This window comes from Orcinus orca, chromosome 6, assembly GCF_937001465.1.
Source record: "Orcinus orca chromosome 6, mOrcOrc1.1, whole genome shotgun sequence".
Lineage (NCBI taxonomy): Eukaryota > Metazoa > Chordata > Mammalia > Artiodactyla > Delphinidae > Orcinus > Orcinus orca.
In genome coordinates, this window is record NC_064564.1 from 95,546,033 (window position 1) to 95,570,760 (window position 24,728).

Sequence of the window (24,728 nt, forward strand, 5' to 3'; positions counted from 1 at the left end):
GTCCTCAAGAGAGATCCAGACAGTTGTTGTCAGGCTCTTGAATGGCCCAATCCTCCTTTCCTAACAGCTGGAGACATATGACTCCCAGTGAGAGGCTCAGCCGTACCCCGGGCTCAAGGAGGGATCCTAACCGGAGCCAGAGCATGATTTATGAAGCCCAAGTCTAATTCTCCGGGGACTCAGCTTTTCAGTCCAGCTGATAGATATTCCCCAATCCAATGCTTCAGTTCTAAAAGGTCAGCCTCCTTCCCCGTCCGCAATTCTGGGAACAATATCCTTGGCTTTCCTCTGAGTCTCAGCTGGATAAAGACCTTCATTCATTCACTAAACATTGACCTAAGGCCTTCACATGCCAGGCCAGGAAGGGCATTGTGGATACAGAATAAGTCAGCCTGAATCCCAGGCCTCCACACAAAGGCACAATCAGTTCTGCTGTGTCCTTCTTCTCTGTCAAATGTGTACAGTGAAGGTGTCTTTCCCTGAACAGAGAAAGTGCATCTCCCAATACTCACTCATCCCTAACCCTGAATAAGAAAGAGGAATGTTAACGTCACTGGGCACCACGACCACATTTAACTCTGCCTTAACAGCTATCCTCTTACAACAGGTTTAAAGACATTGCTGCTTTTCAGATGGGAAAACTGAGGCCCAGAGGGCTGAGGGGACTTGTCTAAAGACGTGGAGCTAGGTGGTGGCAGATCCAGTGTGGAACTCAGGTCAGCCCGACGCCTAATCCTGAGCCCTTTCCTCCATTCCCTTGATTCACGACATCCAGATTATGCCTGTAAATCGTAAATGGAAATTGTCCCATTCAATCAATATTTTAATTGATTTTGGGGGCTCAAATGTATAGCAGATATAGATCACGCCCTTAAAGCACTTAGTATTTGTGGGAGGTATTAATCTATGCATAGAAAGTTTTGTTAAAATGCAGAAAATGCCAAGGGACCCCGAAAAAGGGAGCAGAGAGTATTGGGAGAACTTGGTATCTGGGTAGCGTGAGATCACTTTCTGTAGGGTGCAGGCATCTGAGCTGACTCTTGGAAGGATCTGGAGGGAGATGAGATTGAGAGAAGACAGCATAAGATCACGCTCATCTCGGGGGCAGGTGGGGCACCGGGAGGGAAAGTCTGGGCTGGGTAGGAACTGGGAAAAGGCGTCATAGAGAAAGGAGCGAGCGTAAGCTCAGGCTTAGAGGTCTAAAGTACTCGGCATGTTTGGAGAAGGCTGTTGTTATCCAGCACAGCCAAGAAGGATTGGAACGGTGAGGCGGGATGCTCCTTCGAGTGACTGTATGGATCAGTGGAAGCACACTGACCCAGGGAACTCCCTGGAATGGTTGGATTTTGACGACTTTGCATATCTCAGGTATATCTTCTGGATTCATCTCTGGGCCACATCTCGCAGGTCTTTTCTAGAGGACAGTGAGTAGGTCAAAGTTCCTGCCCTTGGCTCTATCTTTACCGAATTTTCAACTCAATTCAAGCTCTGTCTCCGTGGTACTAAAGAGCTTAATAAAATGTGACACAGAGTTGTTTGGGTTATATCAGGGAGAACATCTGGATATCTGGAAACATCTGGACAGTTCGCCAAAATAAATAAATAAATAAATAATACTTTGTATCTGAGAGTGTTTGGTATTATGGGACATAAACAAAGTCTGAATCACCAGCATGTCTTTTAGAGCTTGTCTCTTGTCCACTTTCATCTTCCCTGTTTGTTGCAGGTATGACAAGCAATTCCACTTGAAACGTTATAGAACTGGTTGGTTCATCTCTTACTGTTATATCTTGGGGGAGGAAAAAGTAGGCCATCTCCTCAAAAAGAAATCCAGTTCATTTATTAAACCTGAAAAATATTTATTAAGACCCTTCTTAGTTTGAGGTCTTGTGCGGGAGTTGAGGACAGAGAGATGACCAGGATGCAGGCCTTGCCCTGCAGGAGGTCGTTATCTCACAACCAAGTAATCTCAACACAGAGTGATTGGGGCTAATAAACATGAATGCAGAAAACTTGCGGGCGCAGATGAAAATGTTATTGACAGGGGAGAAGGAAAAATGCGGGGGAAAGATCTGGTGATGGAGTAATTTTTGCCTAGAGTCTTCAGGGGTAAATTGGAGTTGTCTGGTAGAAAAGGGGAAGAGGCATCACAGGCTGAGGAGATGGCCAGAGCACAGGCATGGAGACACCAGATGACTAAGATGTTGGGGGAAATGTACGATGTTCAGATGGCTTCTGGGCAGAGTGAAGGAGGGCTGTGGTGAGAGATAAGTTCAGAGAAGAAGACAAGGGCAATAGGATGGAAGGTACCATAGCTTATAAAGCCCTGGCCTCATCCTGTGGGTCATGGGAAGCCCCACAACCCCAAAGCACCCTGTCCTTCCTTCCTACAGCTAAACATACACCAACCTGTCCACCTCACTCCCAGAGTTACCACCAAGAGAAGAAAGTGCATATGACCACCAAAGACATTCTAGAATGTTCAACAGCACCGTCATTCGTAAGAGCCCCAAACCAGAAGCAATCAAACGTCTACCAGTAGGATAATGGCTACATAGATTGCCATATTTTCATATAATAGAATACATGACAGCAATAAATAGGAGTGAACAATAAAAAGTGAACAAACTAACGACACTCACCAGACATGGATGAATCTCACAGACATTACGGGGAACAAAAGAAGCCATTTATGTGTAATTTCATTTATATGAAGCCCAAGAACAGGAGCCTTAATCTGTAGTGCCTGAAGTCCGAACAGCGGTTATAGGGGTGGGTATTGACGGGAGAGGGCGTAAGAGAGCCCTTTGGGGAGCTTGGGAGTGTCCTATATTTTGTACTGTTGACAGTTAATGTGGGTGTATATGTATGTAAAAATTCAACTGGCTCTACTGTGAGATTAGTATACTTTACTGAGTGTTTTAATTCAATAAAAAAGTAAAACAAAACAAAACTAACAAAAAATGTAAAAGCTACTCTAAATAGAATTTTCGAAATCTTGTTGTAATATATATATTGCATATGTATATACATGTAATATATATGTTGTATATTGTACATATACAATATATATATAGTATATGTATATACATGTAATATATATGTAATGTATATGTATATCGGGTTCGGTTTTTCCAAACCCGAATGAACTTTTTAGCTAACCTGGTATTTTCCATTACGACCCAATCCTCTACCAACAAGTCCCTTTCCCTGCGACCAGCCCTCCTGGGGTGGAAGGTGATGTGTACCTTCTATGGGAGTTTGTTAGAGACATAGTACTCCTTAGCAGGGGAGAACAAAAAAGGCAGCTACTTAATGCAAAAGCAGCAAAGTGAAGCAAACTTGGTAAATTCCATTCAGAACCTCACTCTCGTCACCTCTTGAGTGAAAAAACCCCATGGGTTACTGGCATCCTCTTTACTATGTTCATCACTTAGTCTGTACCAGTTTTCCTGCACCAGTAAGGATGAATTCAAGTCTCTTTTCAGCTTAAAAAAACAAAAAACAAAAAAAATCTCCCTTGGGCTCTGTTTTTTTCCCCAGCTTTCTTTCTCATCTCCCTCTTCCTCTCCTAAACCAAACTTTCAAAAGAGCTTTTTCCAAACTAACTGTCTCACATGACATTCATTCGTTTTTTATTTTATTTTTTTGAACGTTCGCATTAGGCTTTATTATTTTTTGAATTTTATTTTATTTTATTTTTATACAGCAGGTTCTTATTATCTATTTTATACGTATTAGTGTATATATGTCAATCCCAATCTCCCAGTTCATCCCACCCACTCCCACCCCCATCGACATTCATTCTTCAGATCAATGGATCCTTTTCCCTCCTTATCTTTGAAGTCTCATCTTATTTGGCCTCTCAGTTGCATTGGATGTTGGTGATAACTTCCTTGAGCTGAGGCTTTCTCTTCCTTGAGTTTCGTAAGAGCCGTCTCTTCTGGTGAGCAGACAGGGTTACTGTATCCGCCTCTGTGAATGCTTGTGATGGAAGGAATAGTTTGGAAACCAACGCGATTGAAGGAAAGGCCGGCTGGACCACCTCCCAGGGCACCACTCCTTTGCAGGCCACATTGCCCAGGAATGAATTGGAAACATGGACTCAGTTTATTTAGAAATTCTGTGTAACACTTTACGTAATTGGCAAAATGTAAATCGGGCCCTCTCACACCCAAGTACAAAATGTCTGAGTGGGAGTTAAAAAAAAAAAGGCCTCACCAGCAATTGCCTCGCTCAGCTGCATATTTCTGCGACATGCTCCGGCAAGAGCTGTCAGCTGAGACTATGCAAATGAAGAGGATGTTAATGTGGCGTGCTTTATGTTAATGGTTCATTTTACTATCTAAATTTAAACCCTTTATCAGTCCTCCCAAGAAGTTAGTTTGATTCAGAAAATCACAAAAGACAACGAAAGGGAGGGCCAGAACCACAGAAAAGTGAGATTAAAAAAAAATTTTTGTTTAAGAACCTTCACTATCCTTTGCCCATGGGAGAGAATGATCAGAAGAAGCTGTTTCTGAATATAACTTGTATGAAGAGAAAATAAATTCCTTCTCATTCCCTTTAAATAAATGCTAAGTATCTAAAGAATAGTTTGAAGGTGTCACAAATTAATATCCTGCCAGTCCCCACCCACCATCCCGTGAAGATGGATTGAATGTGAGCAAACTTTGCAGTGAGGAAAAAAATCATGCTGAGAACATGGGAGGAGGAAGGGGACTCGCTTGATTCAGGTTAGAAGGACAGCTGCGATTGGCAGAAGGGCCGAGCAAACTCAGGTTTGTGGAAAATAGGTTTGAGAGTAGTGTTCTTAACCTTGGAATCCCCTGAGCAGACTTGAAAATGTTCATGGCCTGGGTCCCATGGCCAGATCCAAGTGTAATTGGTCCACAGGGTGTGGACTGAAGTGTGGGACCTTTCATATAAGCTCCTCAGGTGATGATAACATGCGGCCAGATGGAGGGTTGCTGCTTTAGAGAACCGTCCATTCGCTGGGAGCAGGCCTTTTCCCAGAGGTCAAGAGCGGTGGTTCTCAAAGGGTGCTCCCTAGGTAAGCAGCAGCAGCAGCACCTGAGAACTTGTTAGAAATGCAAATCCTTGGGCTCCACCCCAGACCTACTGGATCACAGTCCCTGGGGGTGGGGAGACCCAGTGATCTGCATTGGTCGGGCTCTCCAGGTGATTCTGATGCACTAAGTCCGAGAACCACCGATGTAAGGAAAGGTGGCCTTGAAGAGGGGCTGGGGAGGAAAGCGTGTAATGGTGAACCAAGAGAGTAAAGGCGGGCTCCCTTCAGAGCCAAGGGGAGGGGCAAAGACAGCAACCTGGGAGCACGTTCTCTAAGGAGAGACTTCACATACGAGGGGAGCATCTGGGGGAAATGAAGGAAAGACCCGGAAAGTCCAGACTTCGGCACAGAGTGACTCTCAACAGGTCGTCTTCCCGGCCGAGGGACCCGCCATTGCCTCTCGGTCCCACGTTCTTCACGCGGCGCAGTTTTCTCAGCTGAGCGGCTGCTGGGGGATGCGACACGGGGGCGCCTCTCCCTTTTGTGCAGGGGCTTGGGGCTGCTGCAGTGGCCTGAGGAGCAGCGCTGGGGTTTCCCCTCGGAGTGGAGCGAGCCGGATCCCGTTCCTAGTCGGCAGGGTGTGCCTTTTGCACCGTTCCGCCGTCAAGTGCGGGCTAGGGAGGGCCTCTGCTTCTGGCCGGCTTCACTTCTGCTTTCCTTTCTCACGCCCAGCACAGGAGCTCTGGAGACAGTTGTCCCTTTCCCTGGAAGAGTCAGAGCTGGGGAATGGCTGCCTTTACGGGGAGTTCGGGGAAGGCAGACTCTGCAGCAGAGGAGATGAGTTGCCTGGCTTACTCAATCTAGTTCCAGTTAGCAAATATTTTCAGCATGTCTCCTCCGAGGTGGGCCCTGGGCCAGCCACTGGGGAAGCAGAGAGGGGACACGGAGCTGGTACTTGGGAAGCTTTCCTACAGGTGGAAAGGATTTTCTGGTGGAGAAGGAAAATCCAGAGATCAGTGTCTTCCGCCTGAGAGCTGCTGTAATTAGGGCGATTGTTTAGGTTTACGTCCAGACCAGGACCCATTTGATAGGAAAATCGTGAGTTACTAACAGTCGCGCCAGGACAACCAGGTGTGAACTGGGACTCTCCTGGGCATCCAGGAGGCATGGCCGTGCTGGCCACACCATGCTGGGGGTGGCAGTGTGGGTTGGCAGCAGTCGCTCTCAACAACCTGGGGCTAGACCCCACTTGGCACGCTGTGCTTCTGCAGCTCCCCTGTGTGTACCATGCTCCCCCCCGTAGCAGCTCCTAGCAGCACCAGCCCCGCACAGAGCACCACGTCACTCCAGCGAGGACCCAGGCATGGCTCTGATGCTCAGATGTAACGGCCAGGCTTCTGCCTTGGCCACTATCCCTGGCTCTGTCTGATACTGTGTGTGATGTGGTGCAGGGCACAAAGCTTCTCAGATCCTCATCTGTCTCCTCCATAAAACGGTGCTCCGATCTTACAGAGGTTTGGTGGGTCTGAAGGGGCCATTTAGACCTGTTTTAGATGCACATCTTTTCTCCTCTTAAGGTCCAAGTGTAATGCCTGCGTTTCCATTACACTGTACCGTTTGTGAAGATGTTCTGCTGAATGTGGACATCAATTTCCCCATTCAATGTCCGCACACAATGATTAAAACTGACGTAAAATGATTTCTCTAGCTCCAATAAACACGTCTTGAGTGCTCACTGTGCTGCAGGCACTGAACTAGGGGCCATAACACACTCAGACTCTTTCACATTAAGCCTCACACCCATTTTACAGATGAGATGAAACAAATTTCCCAAGTTCCCTACCTCAAAAATAGCAAGACTCTCTCTATCCCTAGATGAAGAGCAGCTTAAGGCAAGGACTTAGACCAGGGTCCCAGAGAGTAAGGCTGGATTCAGGAAGAAATTTGGGGATCCGGGTCCAGGATCAGGGTGAGGTGAGCAAGGTCATCCTGCAAGTGCAGGGTCAGGTCTTGTCTTTATTGAAAATTTTGATATTTTGTTCATCATGGATTTATTTTTTTTTGCATTAACTTTGAATTTTAAAGGGACTCTGTTAAAATGTTAGTTTTATGTTTATGACTGACTTTTGGCACTCCCTTAAATTTTGTGCCTGAGGTCAGTGCCTCACTCCCCTTACCCTAGTCCCAGACCTGTGGAGGTGCCCCTACAAGGCAGGATTGGACTTGCTATGTTACACAGTCACTTACCACCTGCGGACCCCCGGCCCCCTCCCCACTCCCTCCACCCAGGCCAGTGTGGATTTGTACTAATAAACCACGTGGTCAGGTCTCAGGCTCTCTGTGCTCCAGTAATTTGCACAGGCTCCGCCTCCTCTGCTAGCCCTGATCAGGACCGAGCTCTCTCCTCTTGCCCAGCACCTGGTCTGTGCTATCAGACACTCAAGTTATGTTGAATAATGAACTCAAGGTGAGGGCTTGAACTTTTTAGTCTGTACAGCCTTTTGGAGAAAAAATGCACACACGCCTGCGGACTTTGTAAAATGCTGATAAAAGCTTCTAGCCCTTATTTCTCCTTGGTAAAACCCATCTTGACCTATTCCTTTCTATTGTCTACCACCTCATCCCAGCCGGGACCCAGTGTGTTAATGGGTGTCACAATTAACACGTGTTGAGCATTTATTATGTACCAGGCACCATTGAAGATCGTTACATACGTTCACCCAGTAAACCCTCATAACAAGCCTACCCGGTGGAGATTACTATTGACGCCACTTCATAAACGAGAAAAGTCAGCTACAGACAGAATAAGTGATCGTTGCAAGGTCACGCAGCTAGTAAGTGGCAGAGCTGTGATTTGAACACTGGCAGCCTGACTGCAGAGCTCGCCCACTCCCCGTTCCTGGCTTTGCCTGTCGCTGGTGGGAGATGAATTCTTCTTGGACCATTGAGGAGGCCCGGAAAACTGCCTGATTTTACTCTGGCTGGGGGTGGGTTCGCGTGACACTAAGCATGTGTGTGTGGGGAAGTCTATAAGTTCCACTGTTATGGGCTGACTTGTGTGCCCCCAAAATTTATTTGTTGAGGTCTTAACCCCAGTATCTCAGAATCTGACTGTATTTGGAGATATGGTCTTTAAGGAGGTGATTAAGTTAAAATGAGGCCATTCAGGTGGGTCCTAATCCAGTATGACTGGTGTCCTTATAAAGGAGGAATTTTGGACACAGATAGGTACAGAGGGGAGACCATGTGAAGACAAGAGAAGATGGATATCCACAAGCCTAGGAGAGAGGCCTCAGAAGAAACCAATCCTGCTGCCACCTTGATCTTGATATTCTAGCCTCCAGAATTGTAGGAAAATACATTTCTATTGTTCAAGCCACCCAGTCTGTGGCAGGTCGAGCAAACTACTACATCCTCCAAAGTAGGTATCTGAGGTGAGACACAGAGACATCACCCATCAGTGCTTGGGAAACACAATCTGGGCCGCACCTTGCTGACACGTGGCTTGCCCCGCAGCCTCTCTCATTTGAGCTGCTGCTGCTTCTCCTTGGAGGAGGAAATAGTCACATGCGGTCATATTTTTACCTTCTGGGCTCTCTGTAATGCATATTCTCTGCCCCTTCCACCTCTACCATCAAAGGCTTCCCTTCCCTTAGCTTGGATTGCTGTAGCATTGGTCAGCGTGCCCCTCCTCCTTCCATCTACTTCATCCAAAGCTTTCAGTTAAATCTCTGAAAACACGTATCTGACCACGTAGGTCATGTTCCTGTTCTAAAATCTTCCGTGGCTCCCCATTTCTTGAAGGGAAAAGCCTAGCTCCTCAACTTGCCCTGATTTACTACACATCAGCACTTAGTGTGATCTGCCACTGCATCCCCTTTCCATACCCATCACTGGAATCCAAGGGAAACTACCGGCTATTTCCTGACCCTATATCTTTGCTCACCCCGTCCGCTCTGCCTAGAATGCCCTTCTCTGCTTTTGCATGTTTAAGTCCTATTGATTTCCCAAGCACAGCTCAAATTCCACCTCTTCTACAGAGCCTTTGCATCCTACCAATCGGTGTCTCTCTTTCTTAAATCCCACAGCACTCTCATGGCTCCTAAGTCCTTTGCACCTTACATTATAGTTATTTATGCATGTGCTCCACCCAACCCCTTCCCGCAGCAGACCTCCTTGGAGCTTTCTGGAAGGGAGGCAGCATGGTGGTTTAGGAAGGGAAAGGCACGTGGAGCTGGTGAACCTGTGTATTTACCCCTCTCTAAGCCACTTGGTAACCACAGTGGGGTAGGGACCCTCATCTCTGTAGCCTGAGTGGCCAGCACATAGGAGTTCAGGAAATAATCAGGGAGCAAACAGGCAAATCATCTCATTTCTCTGAGTCTTAGTTTTCTCATCAATTAAATAGGAATGAAATCCACTTCACTTCGCCATACAGTAGAAACTAACACAACATTCTAAAACAACTATACCCCAATTTAAAAAAAAAGATACAAAAAAGCACATAAAAATAATGATAATAACACAAGCTTAAAGGATAATATTTGTGAGGAGTAATGGGTAAAGAAGAAATTTCTTTATAAATATTATTTGAGTACTCTACTAGAAAACGGACGTCTGTATCAAGAAAACCATTCATTTCCTGTAAAGTCCTAACGCTCCACTAGCTCCACTAGGTTTTCTATTTTGACCCATAATAAGTGCACGATGTGCTCAGTTGCTCTGCTAAGTGCTCTCACATGTTCCCCCATTTAATCTTCCCAACAGCCTTTGGAGGGAGGTGCAGATATTGTCCCCTTGTTACAGAAAACCAGGGCTCCTGACTTGCCTGGGCTGGGTCCGAGCCTTGGACTGAACTGGATTGGAAGGAGAGGAGCGGGAAACTGAGTAGTGATGGGTTAACCGGACAGTGCCTCCAGCTGGGGAGTGGGATGGATTTCCAGGATTTATTGGGACCACGATTCCCCAGCTTTGCCTGGACACAGTCTTGCATCTTGGCCTTCGTGGGCCTGGCTTGGTGACTGTGAGGGTTTGGAATTTCTGGGCCTGAGCTGGCAGTGGTCTCCCTGAGCCAGGAGTGGGGTAGCTCTGATGAGTAGATAATTAGGATGCTTCTTTCAGCTGAAGATAAAGTCCAGAGCCTCTCTCCAGCCATTATCCTGCCAACCCTAATAGAGCCAGATTGATGGATACAGCGTGGAGGGAATTTGGAACATTCTTGTGCACACTATATCACACTCAATAACCGCCCGTGCACAATGTGGGACTTTTATAAGCCATTACAAAATCCATTTTGAAACATCTCTGGGTGCGACAGCCAGCTGCAAAGCATCTGAAGTATCCCTGACATTTGGGCTTTGGTGGAGCTTGTGAAAAGCGAGGACTCCAGAGCAATCGCGCGCTCACACACAAGCCAAGAGCACTCGATCGTAAGGGAAACAGATGCTAGCATTACAACCCACTGTACATCTTATACTGTATTTCAGCAAACGCACTAATCCTTCTTGTTAGACAAGAACAGAAACCCCCCAAATGCTTTCCATATGTCCCATTGTCTTCCAGGCTCTTTAATTCTATCTCAAAAGCCCCCAACTTAGCGACCTTCATATTAATGCTAAACATATTACATCAGTTCTAACATTGATATGTTTAATATGAATACAATTAAAGTTGCTTCAACATAATCCTGGTAAGATAAACAGCATTGCTATTATTATAAACATCCCTGCAAGGTCTCTTGTAAAATATTATCAATACTAATAGAAGCACCTCCCACCACCCCGATACTTGGACAAAACAATGCCACTGCCTCCCTACTAATAACAAATATGTCCAGTGATTTAAACATCGGTGCATCCAACGTAAACACCATTATAGCTAATGTAAAACAGTTACCCAACCAGGCAAATCTTTAACCAGAAAGTTACTGAAGAAAAAGAACAGTTTCCTCGGCAAGAATGCATTACAGCCTGCCGGTGACATTTGCAATAGATTACTTAAGCCCATAAAGAAATGAAAATTGCAGGCCCATTCCGAGCCAGAAATGATGAAATTGGAGAGCCCAGGCTAAGTACAGTATGGCACTGACAGGCTTCTGCCCAGTGTCTGCAGGCCCGGTGTCGCTTGGAATGCAGCCTCCTTGAGTCTTTGTGCAGATGCGGCCTCAGGTACATCGTGTCCGTGAGGTCTTGCTTCCAGTCCGAGGTCTCCACACATGAAGTCATGAAGCTAAGGACTGGCCTTTGCCGAGCTCAACTGCTCCCAAGGGCTGGGGTTGGCTGAGCGCGAGCACGTGGGTGCCTTTCTCCCCATCCATGCAGGTCTCGCCTGGCCAGCGTGGCGTAGGACAGACAGTGTTACGGTTTCTACCTCAAGCTGTGGAGGTTTTCTTTCAGATTATGGAGAAGGCCAGGGCTTTAGGGAGGAGGCCTAGAGACTTCTGCAGAGTCAAAGAGGGAGGCTAAATGCGTTCATCTGATCCTATCTCACCTGGAGCCTCTAAAATAAACAGACGGACCCCCAGATGACAAGCCCTGGCTATGTTCACAACAAGCTCTTGTGCATTCTTGCCTGTTCCCCCCTTTCTATCCAGTTCCGTGATTTATTGACTCCTGACATCTTTGCATCTCCTACTTCTGGAAACTTCTTGGGTGTGGTTCCAGTGATTCCAGAGTTGTGCTCTCTCTCTGTCTTTTTTTAATCCGTCAAGCCCACTCCTGATAAACACCCCAACTCTCCAAGCTCTGTGTTACCGGGTCTTCCCAAGGATGGTTCCAGAAAGAAGCAGCTCAAAACGCCAACTCTCCCCCAAATGCAGAGGCCTCCATGCCGCACTGTGGGCTGGTGCTCTCGACCTCCCACTCCTCTCAGGGGTCTCCCTAGGAAAGTTTCAAGTGTCCCCAGAATTGTAAGGATCCATTGTGATTCAAAGAAAGGAAAAGGAAATTGCCCAATTATTTCTTCCCCAAATATTTCAGTTGAAATTAGCCACCTCTCCCTTAAATAATTTTCATGAAAAATGGAGGTATTCTTTTCTACTGATGACAGCACTTATCCATTATCAGGGAACTCTCATCCTCCTGGTGTGACCGTGGGGACATCTGTATGTGTCCTTCAAAAACATCACACACTGAGTATTCACCTAGCACTTCGAGTCAGCTCAGGATTTCTAATCTCAAGACTATTGACATTGAGGTCAGATAATTATTTTGCTGTGTGTGTGGGGCTGTTCTGTGCTTTGTAGCTGTCTCCTCAGCCTCTACTTATTAGATGCCAGCAACACACACAACACCCCCCGCCCCCGCCCCCTGCCCCGGTTGTAACAAACAAACATGGCCAAATGGTCCCGAGGAAGCAAAATCTTTCTCTCTCTCTCTCTCTTTCACATACACACACACCCACCCACACACACACACACACACACACATACGGAAAACCACCAAGTCAGCTGGGTGAATCAAAGCATCTGACAAATGAATGAAGGCAAACTCAGATGCAAATTCTTGTTTCCTGACTTACTGCCTGTGTGGTCCTCCTAGGCAAGGAACTTACTCATCTGAGCCTCAGTTTCCCCATTTGTACAGTGGGATCAATGATATCCATGTACCAGGGGTGTGGGAAAGGTCTTATCTATGTAAATCCATGATGTCAAATCCATGGCGGATTCTCGTTTGCATCCTAAACCAAGCGTCTCCTCCTTGAATGGGTCCGTGGAGGCCCAGAGCACGAACAGGGTGTTCTCACTCCCCCAGAGTCTGGAGAGATGGAGAGCTGGAATTCCATTCCAGCTAAACATCATATTATTAATTCTGGGCAACTCTTTCCTAGAAAAACCCCAAACCATGTAAACACCGGTATAGTTTTCAATTTGTAGTTAGATTAGATGCCAGGAGTGTTGGGTTCCATTATATTTTATTTTATTTTTTAAATGAAACCTTTACAGTGGATTTGAAAGAAAGCTATTTTCTACCTCTCTGGAGAAGTGTAAGTTTTGGAAAGTGAGTTTCCCTGGAATGTTTTAGCTTCAATCAGGGTGGATGGAAAAAAAAAAAAAAAGCAGGTTAAGTCACATGATAGAATTTCTGGACCCAGATTCATCAACTCATTTAGGAAGTGCCCTGTGGAACAAAATATGCTCGGAAAGAAGGCTTTGTGTCATTCTAAAGCTATTTTATGTCCTTGGAAAAGCAGGTGGGTGTTTATATTCGTACTCTTTTGAGTGTTCTGTTTTAAGTATCAAACACTTGCAAATGTTGTATCTCCAAAGTCACCCCAGGAAAAAAAACCTTCCTGTTAGGGAGGGGAGTGTAATTCTCAACTCTTCACGTCCTCGTGTCTGTGCAGTACAGAATCCATACCATTACTGTTACTTTTTTTTTTTTTTTGCGGTACGCGGGCCTCTCACCGTTGCGGCCTCTCCCATTGCAGAGCACAGGCTCCGGACGCACAGGCTCAGTGGCCGTGGCTCACGGGCCTAGCCGCTCCGTGGCATGTGGGATCCTCCCAGACCGGGGCACGAACCCGTGTCCCCTGCATCGGCAGGCGGACTCTCAACCACTGCGCCACCAGGGAAGCCCCCATTACTGTTAACTCTTGGCGTCACTAGCAAAGACCCCTACATCCATTGAGCATCTCCTGGTGGACTCTGGGCATCCAAGGATGAACAGGAACATTTCCCACCCCGAGGGACACATAGCCTGGCAGGGAGAGAGAGAGGACAGACCCAGTGGGAGGATGGACCCTGCTTTTCCTCTTTCCTATGACAAGGAATTAGGTCTCAGGGGGCTGCTTGGAATGGAGAAACAGTTCTCATTCCTGAAACTCTGGAGACAGCTGAGCTCTGAGCTCCACTGAGGCCCAGGGACCAAGGCACAGCAGTTCCCGCCACAGGGGAACCTGAGACCAAACTCCCCATGTACTTGATAGTGCATTTGTAAATGCTGGCAAATCTGCAAGGCTGCTGAGCTGACCTGAGGGGCTGGCCGGCCCAGAGCCGTTGTCCCGGCCCAGGGAAGGGGGCTGGCAGAAGGAGCAGCCCTGGGGGATCAGGCCTCTTCCTGCCCTAGGGCTGGTCTCTTGGAAAGCAATGAAAGGCCCAGCAGGGCTCCTCTGTGATCTCACCTCCCATCCATTCGCAAGTACACCCGTAATCAGTCCACAGATATCTCTTGAGCACTATTCTGTGTTTGGACTAAAGGTCTCACACAGGCTGCCTTCTCTTCTTATTCCAACTGGCCCCGGGTCAGGCCTTCAATCCCCTAATGCCAGTGACCACTATCATGCAGTGGGTCTCCTTCATCTTTCTCTGCAGCCAAGATCTCCTGGCGGAACAGCAGGCTGATACATCCACCAGCCTCCTGGAAATCTCTGCTTGGAAGCCCGTCAGGCAGTTTACCTCCATCAGGAAGCCCCCTCTGACCCCCAGGAGAGCGATGGAGACTCCTCCACTTCCCATCAAACTGGGTCTCCCCCTCCTGCATCCGCCAGCTTGTCCTGTGGTTCATCTGTTTGCGCATGTCTCCACGTGACTGCGAGCACCTGGGGGAAGGTGCCACGTCAGATCTATTTCTGCCTTCTTAAGGCTTGAGCACGAAGGCGCTGAGTGAACTCTTCCGAGGCAAAGCATCTTCGCTGATTAGGACTCCGAAAAGAAGACAGTGCCATGGGGAGGGGTCTCATGTCTGCAAGCGAGTACATGCCCGTGTATGAACGGAAGGAAATTTGTGAAGTTGAAGTGGTCACACGTGAACACTGACAACTTCCAGCTGCCTGTCTGTGACAAGGAAGCTCACAAAACATGGACTGCATCCTCTCCCTCCATCCCGCTTCTTTCCAAATGCCTCTGGGGCACAGAGGCCCACAGGAGATGGCTTGCCCAGGAGGCAGAGGGCCCAGGGCAGGACAGGGCCTCTCTGATTTCACATTTATTACTGCTTAACTACCTCTGCACTTGGCTCAGGACCTAATACAGAACAAGTAGACGAAGGGGGTCAGCGGGCATCAGTGCTGTTTGGGAAGACCATCTCCCCGCCTTGACAGGTGACTGAGAAAGGATATTAAAACAACAAGGAGGGGGATCGTAAGGTGAAAACATAGAGCTTTGAGCCAAGAGGAAAGGCCTGCCCTTGCCCCAATGGCAGAAAAGGGAGTGTTGATTGACTTGCTTAGATTCCCAAGAGAACTGGTTGGAATTTGACAGTAAGTGAGAGCGTTGAGCCTGCAATTCCTGCCGGTTATGCTGGACTCAGAATCGGAACCCACTGGGTAGCGGGGAGAGAAGAGGTGTTTCAAACCAGGCCTTGGCAGAATACCCAGAGAAATTATTTGGAGAGACTCAGTGGTTCCACTTGAGAACTTAACTCCAACCAAGGAGGCCAGGAGTCAGTCTTTGCAAAGCAGAACTCTGTAGGGAAGTGGCTCTCCTGTGTTTGCTCGCCCTCATGCCCCTGCGCACAATTACCAGGGGAGCACCACCTATTTGTAACAATGCTTAGGTGCAGGTATGGAGAGAGAGTCTCTAACTAGAATTAGGAAGAGGGCGGAAAGGGTTTTACTAGGAAGATTGAATTCGCATTATGGAATGAAAATGAAATCTGTTCCTTTATGACAAACAACTATATCGCATTTGCCATGTGCCAAGACCATTCCTTAGCGTTTTATGAATCTTGACTCATTTAATATTCAAAACATCTCTGTGAGATATATACTATCAGCGCCCTCCTCTTACAAGATGAGGAAACTGAGGAACAGAGAGTTTGAGGTCACCCAGCTTGTAAGTGGCAGAGGCAGGATTTGGGCCCAGGAAGTCGGCACCAGCCTCCACGCGCTTAGGCCCTGCAGCGCGCTTCCTCAATTCCACAACGTACATGTGTGCATAGTGTTCAATACATTTCAAAAATGGGGTTCAAATATCTTCTTCCAAATGCCTCCTCAGTTAGGGATTGATAAAGTCTCAGCCGGGTAAGCCCAGGTGTTTGGCGTTTACACAGGTTGTGTGTGAGTTTTCCTTCTCCATCGTACAAAGTTGGTTGACCTTTCTCTGTGGACCTCACCATTACACCTGGAGTCTACAGTCCTTTTGTGTTAGGACAGTTATTATTAGCTTTGAAACTTGGCAGTTTGTTCATCCGCTCACAGATCACTCTAAATACTAGATCAGTTATCAATAGTATTCCTGAGATTTGTTTTCTCCAATTACTCTGAAAAATGCCTACTACAAATAAGTGATATCATGTAGTATTTGCCTTTCTCTGTCTGGCTTGTTCCACTGAGCATAATGCTCTCTAGGTCCATCCACATTGCTGCAAAAGGCAGAAGTTCATCCTTTTTTATGGCTCAGTAATATTCTCTTGTATGTATATATATATATATATATATATCACATTTTTTTATCCATTCGTCTGTTGATGGGCACTTAGGTTGCTTCCATGTCTTGGCTATTGTAAATAGTGCTGCTATGAACATTGGGGTACATGAATCTTTTTGAATTAGTGTTTTTGTTTTTATCCAGATGTATACCCAGGAGTGGGACTGCTGGATCATATGGTAGTTCTATTTTTAGTTTTTTAAGGAACCTGCATACTGTTTTCCATAGTGGCTGCACCAATTTACATTCCTACCAATTATGTAAAAGGGTTCCCTTCTCTCTACACCCTCACCAACATTTGTTACATGTAGGTTTTTTGATGAAAGCCATTCAGACAGGTGTGAGGTGATACCTCTTTGTTGCTTTGATTTGCATTTCTCTAATACTCAGCGACGCTGAGCATATTTTCATGTGCCTGTTAGCCATCTGTATGTCTTCTGTAAAAATACTGAATCACTGTGTTGTGCACCTGAAATAATATTATATTGTAAATCAGCTATACTTCCGTTTAAAAAAAAAGCAATATGCAAAAAATCTACTACATGCTAATAAATACTTTCCTCTGTGTTTTCATAACCTTGTCAGTTTATGTTTTTCTCCAGTCACCACACTCCATGTCTGTCTCACACGTGCTGCGGGTGTGGCGTGAATGATGTCGCGGTTACCTCTGTGCAGCCACAGCGTCTGTGGGTCTGCAGCCCAGTACCTGTGGTGAGCCTGCAGAGGAACAGGTGGATGTGAAGCCAGGGAGAGCTGAGGAGGGGTGGGGACCCACAGGGCACCTCTGTGCCTGTCTGATCACGACTGATTTCTGAAAGTGACAGCTGCTGCTTCACCTTGGTCTGCCCCATCCAAGTTCTTTTGGCCCTTTCTCCTGGAACCAAACAGTGAAGGAGATTCTGGGAAACCTAGTTCCAGCTGACCTGAGTTGGCACAGCAGGGTGAAGCACACCACTGTGCCCTTGTAAGACTTTTCTGTCAGCCGCATTGGTGACTGCTGTGTTGGAATGAGGTGATGCAGAAGTGAATAATCAGAAATCTACTTGTTGAGCAGGACATCTGAGCAAGGGTGGTTGGATGGGTGATTTGAAGAGGGTTCCTTCAGCTAAGACGGCTTGATGCGTCCCCCAGACACCCGCCCCTGATGTGGCTAACCCTGAGAGTGGGACCCTAACCCTTGAGATCCACTGGTTAGAACACGCCCTTATCTCTGGAAAGTGCTAAAATGAACACTGCCATGCCTGGTGAAAGCAGGATATTTTAGTCTCTGTGTTGGCTCTTCGGGTGAGCACCAAGTACCTCCAGATCTTAAATCCAGGTGCCATCCTACAAGGGCTCAAGGGAACGGAGGGCTCGATGTGTGTCCGCTAGAATGTGAGGCCGGTACTTGATTTCCGCTGGTGTAGAAATGCTATGACTGAGACCCCCTTGCTCAGAACAGCACGAGAAGCCGACTGTGCCCCTCTGCCGCCATAGGCGTCCACTCTGGGAGCAGGTCTCCCTGTTTTTCCTCTCCTGCTTCTCCCTCCTCCCTCTCCATCGCTGTCTTATCCATCCCTCTCCCTGCTGCTTTCTCTCCCTCTCTTTCTACCCAGGTCCTCCCCTGTCTCTCCCCATCTCTACTTTCATGTGACTCTGCACATTCACACAGAGGTGCTTTCTGCACCAACACTTTCCCTCCTCTCTCCTTGGCCATTTGGCTGCATCGCCAGGGTGCCAACCAGGCCAGCTGCCAGTGGGAGAGGCAGGAATGAAGACAAGAAGGAGAGACATGTCTGCCAGCCCACTGGAGAGAGACAGAAATTGTCTTGACAGTTGTCTGTATCCCTCTGTATCATTTTAACCAGAGCAGAACCTGCCTATTAGAGAAGATAACTTTTATCTTGGACACGGACAGTAAATCAGTTACACACACACACACACACACACACACACACACACACACACACACACAAACACACACACACAATATTCATCCTAAAAACCAAAACCAAAACAGAGATTCAACATCTCCGTCCCCTGGCTAGGAAAAACTACCCTCACATTTGGACTTCTCTCCCTCCTTCTCTTTTTCTGCCCACTGGGTTCAGTTGATGTTCTCTTGGAAGTGAGAATGGCCCTTTGCTGAGCATGAGTCAGGAGGCAGGTTATTCAGGAGAGCTGGTGGCCAGGGTGATTACTTCAGTCCCCAGTCCTCTTTCCCTGGCACTTGCCATAGAAACTGGCATCGCAAATTTTGCTGGCAATGCACTTGAATCTGTAAGTGTAGATATAGAGCTAGTGAGGTCTGCCTTGCTGCCTGTCTAGCAGGTGAAGTCAGGTGCTTGAGGATTAAATGTGATGACATATGAGGAAGGCCTGGCGTATTACCTGGCATAGCGGAGAGCTTCAGAAATGCTAGTTTCCTTTCCCTTAACTTGTAGACATAATGAGGAATCACAACCAGCAATCTCACGGCATCTTTGAGGTGGGGGCACTGCCCAGCTAAGGCAGAAACCCACGTCCAGTGGTGTGACCCTGAGAGCTACAGGAGCAGACATTGCTTGACCCTCCCCTGATGGGGACTCAGGCCCTCGCTCCCATTGCACTAATCAGCTGTCATTGCTAGAAGGTATTTTTCTGTCTCATCACTTCTCCCCCAGCCCCACCACCAAACCTCTTTAGTTTTCTAGACCCACATGGAAGAATTCTGTTTGTTTGTCCTTGTGGCAGCCCTTCTGAAATTCGAGGCCACTTTATGTGACTTTTGTTGTCCCTTCTCCAGAGGAGACATACCCAGTGTGCTGAGTCACACCTTAAATGACTCAATTTCCTGACCCCTCACTTTCTTAGGGTCTGAAAGGTAACGTGATGCAAAGGAAGTATCAGGCATAGACAGAGCTGTGTGTATGACTCTGGCTAAGTCACTTCTCTGCCTCTGTGTCTCAGTTTTTTCATCTGTCCAATGGGCATATCAGTGAGATAAGCCAAGGGCTCAGCACAGCGCTGGGCCCACAAGACGTTAGTAATCATTGCTTTCCTGATCATTCTCTTCAGACACGGATGACTTACCCACATCACTATCAAAGCGTGACTTGGAAGTGAAAGTGACCGCTTCCAGGGAGCCTACGTTAGATCCAGTAGTGGACACCACTTGCCTCTGTCATTTTGGAGATACTACTCCGATAACAAGCACTCGAGGCAGCACTGGTTTGTGGCAACATAGGACACCCTCTCCCAGCCCCCAGCTGGGTGGGGAGTATACGCGATCTTTGAATCATTTTGTATAAATTGAAATTTCTCTTTCGGTTACAGTTCTGTTCACCTCAGAACATAATATTCCAACACAGTTTGCACCCACCATTCCCTTCTTCCTTCTTGAAGCAGCTCAGGTGGGGCGGGGAGATCACCAGTGTTTGTATGGCAACCAGGATTGCAGACAAGCTGCTGGTTCATGCTCTTTTCCTGGGAAAAGTGCTTAATTCTATTAACTCAAACAGAGGACAAATTCCAGACTTGACAATATGATCAGTAGACAATAGACAAATCACAACCACAAATGAAAAAATAACTGCCAAAGGTAACACAATTATCCTTTTCCAAGCTCTCCTTTCATATTCACGTGTGCTTGTACACTTTTTTAGCACCTGTGAGTGTTTGCCAGGTGGTAGCATGTGCCAGGGGTTTAAGAAAGGAAAGATCACAGAAAAATGTAGCATTGAGAAGACTCTGTCATTGGCTTCATTGTCTCTGTGGTTGGAGAAAAGGTGTCAGAGATTCAGCTGCAGCTCCCGAGTACCTTGGTCCCTTGAGGAATGCCAGTTCGCTGGAAAAAGTGAGTACCTTCTCATCAAGGAGACCCATGCAAGTTCTTCTGAGAAGTGATGCTTAGACCCTTAAAGAAGGAAGTACCCCTCTCCAACTTCTATCTTTGCATATTGTGTTTTTGTTCTGGACTTCATGTGCATATATTTTTACTGTGAGAGGTTATGAAGAATTCATGGAACAATCTTTGTTTTATCATTTATCATCATCTCACAAAGTGCTCTCTGTGTTACTACAAGATCTTTACAATGATCATTTTAAAATTTGAATATAATTACTCACGTAGATGAATAGCACTGTATTAGGTTTCTTTCTGTTGCTGCTGCAAATTTAGAAGCTTAAAATAATATAAATATATTATCTCACAGATCCAAGGTTAGAAGTCTGGGCCTCACAGGCTGGAATCAACGTCAGTGGTCTGGGCTCTTATCTGGAGGCTCTGGGGGAGAATTTGGTCCCAAGTTTATTCAGGTTATTAGCAGAATTCAGTTGTTTACTGTGGTAGGGCTGAGGTACTGTATCCTGGCTGGTTTTCAGCTGCGGCCAGCCCTTATCTCCTAGAGGCCTCCTTGGGTTCTTGCCTGCAGGCTCCTATATCTCAAGAGGCAGCAACGGTGCATCAAATCCTTCTCATACTTGGAATCTCTCCGACTTCCCCTCATCCACATTTGTCTGCTTCAGTCAGAGAAAATTCTCTGCTTTTAAGGGCTCATATAATAGTCCTGAGTCCAGCTAGATAATTCAGGATAATCTCTCTCTTTTAAGGTTCCTAACCTTAATTATACCTGCAAGGTTAAGTCCCTTTTGCATGTCATGTAACAGGGCATGGACATCTTTGGGAGGCCATTATTCTGTTTACTGCAAACACTTAAGCTTTAACACTTAACCATTACCTTTTGCTGGATATTGAGACAGTCAGTAGGTGTTTTATTTCTTTCTTTGTTTACTTTTGTAGATAACACTGCAATGAATACTCCTGACACTTGGTTTTTGCTTCAATAGGAATAGTTGCGTAGGTAAAGACCTACGGTGGGATTACTGGTCCAAATTATGGACAGCTTTACAGCCTGGCATTTATTACTCTATTACCTCCCCAAAGGGTTGCACATGATTATATTACTACTGGCTTTAGATTTAATCTGTTTACCTCTACGTTTTCTCCAGCTGAGTTTTAGCACAAACTGTAGAAAAAGGTTACTGAGTGTTCTACTAAGTAGGCATTTTTGTCTTCCAAATAAACTGTAAACAATGAACAAACAAATTTGAAAACAGGGACTGTGATCACCTCTTGCCCCAAAGTGCTTTGTGGAATGCTGAGATCCTGGCTGAAGGTGGTGGTGTGCTGGATCTAGCATGTGCTAGCTTGTGACAGCTGGTTGTGTATATCTCTTTCTAACTTTGCATTCAGTGATATAAATTGGTAGCTTAAATCAGCCATGCTGGTTTATTTACATGCTAGAAATATTTACACCATGGAAATTGGCAAACACTACAAAACAATTTTTCTTTTTCTTGAGAGCTACCGATGGGTAATCAATGTATTTTTTGGTTTTGTAGTTGTCCCTGGGGTTCTAGGAATTCAATTTTGGTGTCATATAGATTCTGGAGGGCACAATTTGAAAAAGGAATAAGAAAGGTGTGAGAGGGAGGACAATACTTTGAGACAGAAGTCTGGCACAGAGGAACAAGTACAGATTTGGGAATGAGACAGATCTTGTTTCAAACATTGGTTCCACAAAACTATTAGTTTTTGCATTGGAGGCAAGCTGTCAAACTTCTCTAAATCTCAATTTTTCTTTACCTGAAAATGGGGAAATTCACAACTACCTCATGGGATGTTTGGGGAAATTAAATAATATATTGATATAAGTAATATAAAAACTATACAAACAACAAATATAAATTATAAGTATAAATCCTTGAAGTGATTGCCAATTCACTCCCATGTCAACTGAATAAGTGGCTCTATTATATTTTACTATTCCCAAAACACTGTTATTCCTACCTTACATTGGAACTGCATTCACAGCACCCAGAGAAGCAATGGTTTATGCATTCACCAAGAATAAGGCCCCTGATTCCCATTCTCTTGCTCCAAATTCTCAGGGAGATCTGTAAATTGAGAACAAGGATGCATGGCTAATTTACATCAAGACCTGGGCACTACTAGAATTTTTTATATTTCACAAGCGGTTAGTTATTCATTCAACAAGTATTTACCGAGCTGCTACCTTTCCGGTAATAACAATGACTTCCTTCATTTCCACAGCACTTTAGAGTTTACAAAGCACGTTCTTTAAAACCTCATAACAAAGAAAAATAAAACCTCATAACAATGAGTGAATTAGATATGGTTATCCCCATTTTAGAGATGAGGAAACTGGAGTTCAGAGAAGAGAAGCCACTTTCCCAAGGTAGCCCAGCTAGGAAAAAGGCATGGTGGTGAGTAAGAGCATGTAAGCCGGTCCCCCACATGAAAGCAAAGTCACTGAACTGGTTATCCTCACTGTGTCAGCTACTTTGTAATGATGCTTTATACTTGTGCAGCATAACTGCTTTTCACAAAAAGAATTCATAAAATACTTCCTCACGTATTATCTCAATTGGGCCTCATAAAACATATGAGGTACAGGAAGAACAAGATATGTGGCTAAGAGGGAAGAAAGAGGATATTAATTAAGTGCCTACTATGTACCCAACATAGGTCACATTGATATAACTTGGATTTCCCACAGTGTTGAGTCAGAGGCAAAGCTCACTTGGCGATGTGTCATTGACAAGCATAATCCAGGGAAGCAAAAGTGAGGGAAAAAAAGGAAATGAGACAGAGAAAGAAGAATAGCAAATATGATACTTTATCACGCTGGCTATAGCTTCTCAAGACAACATAGTAGGTTGCTTGTCGACGTGGGAAATCTCAGAAAGGCTTATGGAACTACTGTGACTTGGCCCATCCTTTCTTGTCTCCTGACTCTAATGACAGACAAAAATCTATCCCAGCAGCATTAACTCCTCCACTTTTCTGGGTTGTGTTAGCCTCTCTGGGAAGTCATTGGGAAGGTCAGGGCCTTCATGGGCACTGTGACCATGAGCATGATGTCTATGTGCCCCTTTTCATGTTGTTTCTTTCTTTTGGAAATGCCTCTTGCCTTGTCCTTTGACTTTTGTTCATTCACCAAAGCTCTCCTCAAATGCTTCCTGTTTTCTAAAGCTATTCTTGGCTCCCCTGTTCGATCAAAACAAAAGATTCAGATACTTGTATTTTCCTAAGGCTTTATTAATACCCAATCCAGTAGTGATGATCACAGAATTTCATTTGTATGTTTATTCATTTTAGGTGTTTTTCTCCCTCTAGTTAGGGCAGGGACTATGTTTTATTCAACTCACTACCTATGATGCTTAGTACAGAGACTGGATCATATCAGGAGCTCAACAATATTTGGTTGATATGATTTAAGTGTCTAGATTTATCCCTGGGTGGCCAAACCTGAGCCCCCAACTAAAAGCAGATGCTTATGAATTTCCATTGCATTTTGTGTCCCAAGACTCAGTACAAATTCCAACAAAAGAGGCCTCCGAGATCCCGAATGGCTGCTCCAGCAGCAGACTATTATTTGATGTATCTTTCATCCCAAAGACACTCAAATCCACTGCAGGTGTAATTTGGGTTATCAAGTGATCATGTCTCCATCCTGAAGATGCATAGATGTTTCCTCGAATATTTGACTAAATATAAGTTTACACATGTAAAGGGTGAAACTGCACAAGACCAAGCAAAGGAAAACTATGCAGGAGCATAAACTAAACAATCCCAGAGTTCACACAAGGATGGGAGACATTGTAGCTCCAGCCAGTCACAGTGGAGAGACCTCACTGCACACCTGGGACATTCAGTAGAGGCCCCAGAAGGGTCACTTCTTAGTGGTAGGGAACCATGGAAAAGAATGAAGAAATGGAAATATGCTATTATAAAGTTATTACATTAAACATGAAATGATTCAATATTTTTCAAATATGGACTGTGATAGGTTAAGATAAAATTATAATCTGAACCCTAGAACAACCACTAAAAATTAAGCAAAGGGAGGAGATAAAATGTAATACTACAAAATACTAAGTTAACCCAAACGAAGGCAGGAAAAGAGTGGAAAAAAACCCAGAGACCAGATGGAACAAACAACAACAACAACAACAACAATGAGCAAGATGGTAGATTTAAACTCAAGCATATCAGTAATTATATTACATGTAAATGGTCTGAACACTCCAGTTAAAAAGCAAAGATTGTCACAATGTGTTAAAAAACAAGATAAAATATGCTATCTTCAAGAAACACAGTTTAAATATAAAAACACATAAAGTTAAAAAAGTAAGAGGATGGATAAAATGTACCCAGAACACTAAGTATAAACAGCTGGATTTACTATATTAATGCAAGGATTATTAACAGAAATAAAGAGGAATGTTTCATAATGATAAAAGGGTGGATTTGTCAGGAAGACCTGACATTTGCAAATCTATATACACCTGATTACAGAACTTTATGAA

The 24,728-nt window shown here is 45.4% G+C and overlaps 1 long non-coding RNA gene across 1 annotated transcript; it reads right to left on the reverse strand.

The window, feature by feature from the left end:
* Nucleotides 1-15,591: 15,591 nt before the first annotated feature.
* Nucleotides 15,592-22,645, reverse strand: LOC125964671 (uncharacterized). Its single transcript, XR_007477907.1, has 2 exons — nucleotides 19,717-22,645; nucleotides 15,592-17,093 (listed from the first exon to the last, which is right to left on the reverse strand). It is a non-coding gene; the product is annotated as an uncharacterized LOC125964671 (long non-coding RNA).
* Between the last annotated feature and the right edge of the window lie 2,083 nt (nucleotides 22,646-24,728).